We start from the raw sequence: 9,545 nt of genomic DNA on the forward strand, positions 1-9,545 counted from the left end.
AATAATGTTCTTATATTAATCAGTCAGAGGGACTTCAGGGATCATAAACAACATTGATCAAAAATTTCTCACTTAAATCATTAGGTGTCCCCCCCCCAAAAAAAAACACCTGTTGCATATTGAGCTGGTATTGTCAGTCTAATTGGTATGAAAAATAAAATTAATCCATGTTGCAAAAAAAAAAAAAGCATTTGTTGTTGTTTTTGCCCAGTTTTGGTGTTTGGTTCCCCAAAGTTCACTACCTATAGGCGCTCCCACCCTAGAGGGATATAAATGTCTTGTTTTGTGAAATCCCCTCCACAACAGTTTGATGCACATTCTGGGTACAATGTTCCCAATCTCAGTGGGGTATAATACTCTCTATGGATTGTTTAGAATTTGAATTTTCAGAGGCAGCTATTTCCCAAATTGCCTGATCAGTCTGGTATGTTTTGGAAGAGTTGTGGAGAACTAGTGACTAGGTTTAGGCCCACTTTGTGGAAGAGGTTTAGACCAGATGGCTTAATGGTGCCGTCCAATGAATCTCATTTTAGACTCAGCCAAAAAAAGAAAGAAAGAAAGAAAGAAAGAAAGAAATTTCCGCCTTATTTTTGAATCCTGTTTCCTGGTTCACAGATTCATTTTTTAAGTATGCATTGGCCTAATTACCCAAGGCGCGAAGCAAGCCCATTTTTAGCTATCTACTGTAAAGTAAGCATTGTTACTATTCTTACTCAGAATCAGCACCATGTGTCATCTATTCCCACACTAGGCTAATATTTAGTAAGGTCACAGGGTTGGCTAGCCCTTATCAAACACATTCCCTGGAAACTTGGCAGGAGCTCCACTTTGAAAAGACCTCTGCAGTGTAGTGTTGGTTACCGTTGTTAGGCTTCCTTTGCTTTATTATGGGTGTTCCCCCCCCCCCCCGCCACCGACGCTTCTACTCAGTGAATTCTGATAAATGCAGTTTTTAAAAGAGCAGATTAATGAAAAGCTGATCGAGAACTATATGTTAACCTGTAGATTTGCAACCTTTTAAATGAGCCCTGCTCTTGTGCCTTCGACGGCAGCCTGATATGTGGATAATTTAGCAGGGAAAGCTTTCCCCATTACTTTTCTCTGTTCCAGGAAAGGGTTCGCCTACTTATTTCATGCATGTCAGCCTGCCTTTAAAAGCCAGCAAAAGAAAAAGGGGGAAAGTAGCATCCCAAGTAAAATGCCCACAGGCGAATAAAGTGTATGGTGCAGTCAAACTTCTTTTGCATGTCTACAACATAATCAACATCAGTAGAGTTATTTTAGCATCACAAATTTTGAAGGAGGAAAAGGCGTGGAGAAAGAGAGAGTCTAGGGCAAAAGTAACAGAGGCTGAGAACTTGGGTAACTTGCAGGGGCAAAACAGATGCAATCAGGCAGCCATGCTTCTTTTTCATGTATCTGCCTTGTTCGAATATAAAGATGGGGTTGAATGCCTAATTTTCTACATCAAGGGGAGTGCAGATGAGGGGAGCTGAACCTTCAGACCAGGAACGACTCCAAGGGAGCTGTTGCTTAATGGGTGGGGTGAGATGCTGAGAAGGTTGACACAGTTCATTTGCACCAACGGAGCCAGTTCAGCACTCCTACTGGAGTGTTTGCACTGCACCACACCAACCCACCCTGCATTCCCATGCCTTGCTTCTCCCTGTCTCTGCCTCCTTGTAAGCAACAGTAGCCAGGAAGCTAGTGTGAGCTAGTGTGAGCTAGCTTATCCAAAAATAGTTCCCTCTAGCCCATTGAGTCCTTCAGCTTTTAGTCCTATATAGCATGGATTAAATCGTGGCTGGGGAGCCTGTGGCCATCCTGCTGATGTCAGATAAAGGATGGTGAGAATTGTAGACCAACAACATATGGAGGGGCACAGGATCCCAAGCCCTGAATTAACATTTTCCTCCCTACTAATGCTCTTTGCCGCCATCACCACCCCACTAGGTTCCCTCTCCCCAGCATTGATCCCTGATGTAGACAGCTTCCTTCCTTCCCTTCTTCACTTCTTCTATACCACATGGCTTGAATCGTAGGGTGCAGAAGAGCAGAGCTGCACCCCTGGGCCCTCACCTCTGCTGCCATCACGTCCAACTAACCCCTTCCCTTCATCCATGCACTCCAGGGTGCATCTGATATTGGAAGGTGGGAGATAAAAATGCCTGAAGCAATGGGGCATGGGAAAACTCGGTGAGGAGGGTTTAGCCTCTCTTGCCCATATATCTCTTCTGATCTAGTCCAGGAGTAGGGAACCTATGATGCTCCAGATCATCCTGTAGGCCATTGGCCATGCTTTCTGGGACCCAAGTTTCCCCACCCTTGATCTGGCTCCTCTGCTTTATAGGAGGCTGAGACATACACATCAAGAAATAAGCAGGGTTGCCCGCCCCCCATGGATGTATTTTTTTGTTGTTGTTCAGTCATTCAGTCGTGTCCGACTCTTCGTGACCCCATGGACCAGAGCACGCCAGGCACGCCTATCCTTCACTGCCTCTCTCAGTTTGGCCAAACTCATGTTAGTAGCTTCGAGAACACTGTCCAACCATCTCATCCTCTGTCATGGATGTATAGATTTGCTCAAAGCACGTAGTGGTTGCCTAGAAAGTGCAGCCAGGCAGCCATCTTGCCATTCCCACAGGAAATTAAGCAGGAGACTTTTACTGATTGGCTAACAGATGCTAGGCTGCTTCCAAGCCTTTTTTTTTTTTTTTGCACACCTCTCCTCTCATCCAGGTAAACAAACTGGCACCAAAGTGTGCAAAGTAAGAGGGATGAATGTTGTGTCATTTGAAAGACATTAATACTATGAAGAATCAGGACAGCTTCAGGGACTCACGTGGAAGTCACTGTGTCCTTTGTACTGTTTATCTTTGGTGTTTGCAGGCTGCTGATTGCCTTTCTATCTGCCTCCCTGCGAAGTGGTGGTGTCAACACTCCCAACCAAAATAAACTGTCCTGACTAACGAAACGGGATAGAGACTCTTCTGGCTTAGCGGGGAAGGCTTTTAATAGCAACCCTTTGATTTCAGATATAAAAACAGTGAGCTATTTTTGGTGCAAAGAGCCCAGGAGACTTTCGTGATCGTTGGCCTGTGACCACTTTCACACATATCGCTCGGGACTGTCAAAGTTAACTGTGGTCAAGAATGCATTTACTCTAGCCCAGCAGCCTACAACCTTTCCAGGCACACAGGGCACCCTCTCAGTAGGAGTGGCAAGGTCCAAAGGCCCCACTCTTGGGAGCATTCAATGTGAAAAATGAAACACCACAATGTTTGTTATGGCTGTTTCTTTTTATGTCTCTCTCACAACAGTAACATGAAGACAAATCCATCACTACCAGCAGTTTTGGTTAGACTAGGAGCTCAAAGTATGTAAGACAACCTTCCTGAGCCTTCTGGTTGCTGGAAACAAGAAGATCTCTGGCTCCTTGTTCTCTGAAACTGACAGATTCACCCACCCCTAATTCAAACTGATGAGTTTTAGACATAGGTATAATATGGACACTGGTCAGCTGTTGCAGAGTTTTCTGGAAAATCTCTAGCAAGCAAAAGCACATGGCTTCCCCCTTACTTATTGCACGAAGGGGAATCCCCAGTTCTCTTTCCAATTACCAGCATAAATAGATCTCTTAGCAGAGCTATTATGTATCAGATTACCAGGACATTCCACTTACAAGCATGCTCCTTTTGCTCACTACATTTAACAGACACCAAGTCATTCTTGGTTTGCCTGTATTCTTAATACTTTCTGAATAATCTGAATTTCAAAAGTATGGCTCAAAGGAAAAATATGTTTGAAGATATCTTTGAAGTCAAAAGAACCAGGGCAAGAAGCACTAACTGTTTTTGTAGCAAACTGTATCCTCATTTATTGAGTAGTTTCAAGTGCTTTTTGGTAAAATACATCATCATAACAGTATGTTTAACACACACACACACACACACACACACACACACATATCTGTTCCCATCTTCACAGACAACAGAACATTGCTGCTAATGTTAGCACTGTGTCAAACATACCAGGTCATCCTGGGAGCAAGAACAGCTGGCTTCGTGTAATAGTGTTACTGTTAACAATTTTGCAATGCTTTCCTACTTTCCAAGTACTTTTACAATAAACTCATTGGCACACAGGGAATTGGGAAACAGATCAGGGCTGACACCTCTGCTGCCAGAAAGAAGGGGGGGGGCAAACAGTGTCCCATGTGCTATAAAGATTATAGGAATGTGCCCTCTGCCTGGAAGTCCTGACTTCATGTTTCTTTCTTTGACCGTTGCTGATTAAGTGAGCAGCCATAAGGAAGCTCTAGGGGTGGGGGATCTGTAGCCATCCAGATGTTTCTGAACGTCAATTCCCATCAGCCCGTACCATTCACCATGTTTACTGAGGCTGATGGGAGTTGCAGTTCAGCAACATCTGGAGGGCCAAAGGTTCCCCACCCCTGCTGTAAGGCCACATAAAGAGTGTTGTAGGGTTATATACATTGTTCCACTGCCGAGCCTATTATGGATGCCACCCTATCCCCCAAACCAAGTTTAAGAGAAGCCTGCTCTTGAGTTTTGCAGCAGAAGCCAGCTTTGCACAGAGCAGAGACCCTGTGTCCATCACAAAACCACATTCCCTCCTCAAGCGAGATTGTGCACCGCACTAATTGGTGGGTCTTCACGTCCGTCTTGAAGACACAACCTCTCCCTTTTCTTGCAGCTGGCTTCAATGTGTTAAAAAGAAAAGTTTGATGAGACAAACATGAAAAGTGCTTCAATCAAGTATGGGACAATGTAAGACCGGGAAGCTGTATATGTGCCATGACAGAAGTGAAGACAAGGGTGCAGAGTTTGAACTTGAAAACCAGACAGCCGCTCCTGTCTACAGGTACATCTGTAGGCGGCTCAAGGGAATAATGTTGCTGTCATTTGAAGCCTCTCTTTAGAATTGGCGTAACTTGGCCTGGAACAGTGGATCATAATTCTCTAGAGCAGATCACTTTGGCTTCCCCGGTAGTCGGCTCACACACTACCTTTAGGGTGGGAAGAGGTGGCTGTGACACTGACTTCTGCAGCTTGAGATGTGAGCTAAAACAAAAGTCTTGGAAAGAAAGCAATTTTAATCCGGCCACACTTTCAGAGTGTTGTCACAGAAAAACCATGGCAAGGCTGCTGTCCTAAGCGTGTTGAAGCCTCCTCAAGTTCAATGGGACTTACCTCTGAGTTAACACGCATAGGTTCACTTTATGCATTCTGATCAGTTTTGAGATCTGCCAAAGGTTCCTTCACTCAAGGTGAACTCCTAAACTGAAGCCCCTTAAAAACTAGTGTTGCAATGGAATTTATGAATGACAAGCTTTTGCAGATAAAACAACAATATTCTTCTATCATGAACTGGAATTTCTTTTTGGTTCTATCTATAGAAACACACACAGCCAGAAACTACTCACTGCAGAATGCAGAAAACAAGATCTTTTGTGCACCAAAATAAATTATGGAGTTCTGTCAGGAAATATGAGATGATAGTAGTGCTGAAAGAGGGAAATGAATATTTCTGGCTCATTTATGATTTATGACCAAATTGTTAAAATGGAAATGGCAGCTTGCAAAGGCTGAAAGAAAAAACTATTCCTTTGAGCTCATAGCAAAGCAGAAATGTAAGCTTTGCTTCCATCCATAATTTATCCAATTACTCTTTAAATGGGAAGCCTGGAAATAGGCCTGCTTACCCACAAACTTGTAAACAGGAGAAGGAATAATGAAGTCTAGAAATTATGCTGGCATGACACAAATTGGCACGTGCCAGTTTAAGGACGTTGTTCCATTTGCTTGATGACTTGATTAATATAGTGGGAGACAGTGGGAGCCTTCCCATCCCAGTTGCAGCGGTGTCTCCCATACAATCTAATGGAGTGGTGAAATCGATTAGACCATATTGCATGCAGCTTTTGGTCTAGTTAATTTCATTCCTAAGGGAAACTAAGGAAAGAATGTTGAATGACGGTGCTTTGCATTATTTGTGTGGTCTGGTTTGGATTTTTTTCCTTTTTAGAGAATTACATACGTGATGTGTAAATGAGCATAATATTTCATAAGAAAGTGTTTCGGGAACAATTCAGACAAATTTTAAAATGTCATTCCTTCCCAGGGAGAAGATATTGGTACATAACTGTGGCTGAATCATGCTCCAGGCAGCGGGTGATTGAATATGGTGGAACAATAGGCATGGTTTGTATTCATTTATTTATTACAGGACATATTTCCCACGGATGAAGAGTTCTGGAGAACTTAACAACATGTCACATTTTTGTGACATTTTGGTTGGTTCTGTTCCGTGGAAACAAAAAGAGTAGCTGTACTTCTCCAAATTGCACTTCTCCAAAATGTGTGACCCATTTCTCCACCTAATAATTTGTGCAGAAATGTGTAAATTAGAGCAAGGTATGCATAAACATTTATATATGAGTGAAGTGACATATAAAATACATTATAAGAGGGGGAAATTATTGCAAAAATGTGCATTTTAGGTGAAATTTGCACTAAAAGACTTTTTTTATTTTTATGAGAACTTTAAAAAAAAACCTGATGAAAAATGTAGAGAACTGGATTTAAGACTGGAAAAAATGAGAAACTGAGAGAGACCAAACTCAATAGATTAGTCTATCCCTTCCCATAATACAAAATTATCACCAAAGTTCTGAGCTTAAACTCTACAGCAGGTATTAAAACAGCCAGTTCCTTGGCATTTCCAACCATATCTGGAATTCTCTTTACATGAAATATAAAGAAACTTTTTGATGTGACATTTCAGCACCTTAGAAACCCCTGCCCCAAATTTAAATAGCAGGAAATTGTTAAACAGGCTGGAAACTAAAGTTGTTAATCTTGAAATAACACATTATTATTTTTACCTCTTTCTTTGAAACATTATTTTTCTTCTGTTTCTCTTTGTGAGCAGGATGAATAAAACATGAATTGACAAGTGGAGCCCTCTTAAGTATTTATTACTAGCAGGCAATGAAAATGGCAGGAGAGTGTTTCTAAAAGCCTGTGCAGAGAAACGACTTAAAAAATTATCATATTATACCATCCCGTCTAAAAAAGGAAATGAAAGTAACTAAAAGGATTCCTTCCAGCTCAATATTAAGGCTATTACAAGTGGCACCTGCAACAAAATTTTGCAGTATGGTTCATTCTTCAAGCCAGTCAGCCTGGCTGTCTTCTAGGATACAGTGGAACCTTGGTACTCAAACGGCTTGGCTCCCAAACAAATCGGCTCCCAAACGTCGCAAACCCAGAAGTAAGTGTTCCGGTTTGCGAACGTTTTTTGGAAGCCGAACGACCGACGTGCCTTCTGCTTGAGTGCAGGAAGCTCCTGCAGCCAACTGGAAGCCGCGTCTTGGTTTTCGAACGGTTTCGGGAGCCAAACCGACTCCCAGAATGGATTAAATTTGAGAACCAAGGTAGCAGTGTACTTCATTCCATCCTCTCCCCCTCCCCGCCACGTTCACAGTGGGCTGTGCTTGGGGTCTACCTCCTCAGAGTTTTCTACATTAAAAAAAAATATGTCTGAAAATGCTGGGGTTCCCCTGAGTCTGCTGATACTTCCCTTTTGTGTATGGGTGGCGCTCTTTGGGCTAAATAAGAGATGGCACCATATTGAAAATGGAGCGAAAGGCAGAACAGGCCCATCCTCTTTTACATAAGGAACAAAAGCACCACAAGTTTAGCCTGGAACCACACAGCTGCTGAGTGACTCATCAACACTAACACTAACTTGCCAGGTAACTGTAGCTTGCCAGGTGCTGGATGGCAGTGCTTGCGATCCCAGGCAGGGAGCATGAGCAGGACATTTAGTGCAGGATTTATAAATACACAGAGCCAGAGGGAGCTTTTATTTGACAGGATTTTTATATGACACTTCATCATGAAACCCCTGACCCTTACTCACATGTAGATGCTTGGGCTTCCACTTGGAATTTCTGCCCTTGCCGCTGCCCAGCGACAGTTAACACCAGCATACCTTCCAAGTGCCCCACTTTAAGTGGGGTGCTCATGGTTCCTTTGAAGGCAACCCCAGGCTCTATCTTTGCCCTGGGGTGCCCCGATTTCATGCAGCCTGCGGACAGGAGCTGTGGAAGCAGCTTATGCAGCGGCAGTGGGAAGGAGGCAGAAGAGCTTCTTCACTTCCACACCAACACGGCACCCTTCTTCTCTACAACACCCATCAGCCCTGGGGAGAGAGGTGGGGGGTGTTGCTTGCACCCCCACCCAGGATGCCCTCCTGCGGCTGCCATAGCGCGGGCTTTCTAAGGATGCCTCAGGTTAGCGTGCCACAAGGTGAGGCGGCAGTGGCGGAGTAGGCAACATGGTGTGGGGTTGGGGGTGTCCCAATTTTTCCCTCCTGAGATGTTGGAGGATCTGCACCATGACAGTGGACTGAGCAGACACACAGGTCACCTTGTCACAGCCCCCCAACTATGGAGAGATGTTTCCATTACTTCTTAATGTGTATGTATATTTATATATAAATTAGCATATGGAAATGTTGGTCTTTTTGGAAGCGATGGGTCAAAAGAATTCCTCCTTTTGGGTGAAAGGTAAGTGGCCACCTAGACAGAGTTTGTTTGGTTCAGTACCATTAGCTCTGATGGGACTTAATCTGCACATGTTTCACCCATATTTAAAGCACGTGTCATTCCCCAAAGAATCCAGGGAGCTATAGTTCACCCCTTGCAGAGCTGCACTTTGCAGCACCCACAACAAACTACAGTTCCCATGATTCTTTGTGGGGTGTTGTGTGTTTTAAATGCATGGCGTGGATGTGACCAATGTGTGCAGGATGTCTCGTTCCCAAACTACAGACTCCAGACATCCAATCCCATATAGCAAGCAGCTTAAAAACTCCCCTGTGTTTAAGAAATCATGTTAGGGTGTAGCATTGGGGAGTTGCGGTTCAGGAATAACAGTAAAAAAGCTCCTTTCTGGGTGGATTAAAATAAGCACACAAATAAAATGAAACAAAATCTGAAGGCTGTGGACCAAAATAAAACAAATATTTTAAAACTCTGTGTGCAGAGAACATTTTGCTTCTAAAGCTGGCCTTCTGTTGCCTACCCCCTGTGTAAGAATATTTAGCCTAACAGCTAATCCAGCCCCAGGAAAAGGACAGGAAATTGTCAGGGTGCCATAGGACCATCCCTAATGCTTGGTATTCTTGCAAGTCACTAGCCTCCCCTTGCTGTCTACACATTTTCAAGCTTTCTTGCACAGCCAGGAGAATCCCACCCCCATTTTTAAAAGAGATAGACATTTTACAAGTTGTGAAATTATGCAGCAGACACCAGATTATGTCATTATATAGTGAACACACATCAGTAAACATAAGCAGAGCCCTGTTGGATCAGACTAATGGTCTATCTAGGTAAAGGTAAAGGCAAAGGACCCCTGGACGGTTAAGTCCAGTCAAAGGTGACTATGTGGTGTGGCGCTCATCTCGCTTTCAGGCTGAGGGAGCCAGCGTTTGTCCACAGACAACTTTCGGGGTCA

This window comes from Lacerta agilis, chromosome 8, assembly GCF_009819535.1.
Source record: "Lacerta agilis isolate rLacAgi1 chromosome 8, rLacAgi1.pri, whole genome shotgun sequence".
NCBI classification, from domain to species: domain Eukaryota; kingdom Metazoa; phylum Chordata; class Lepidosauria; order Squamata; family Lacertidae; genus Lacerta; species Lacerta agilis.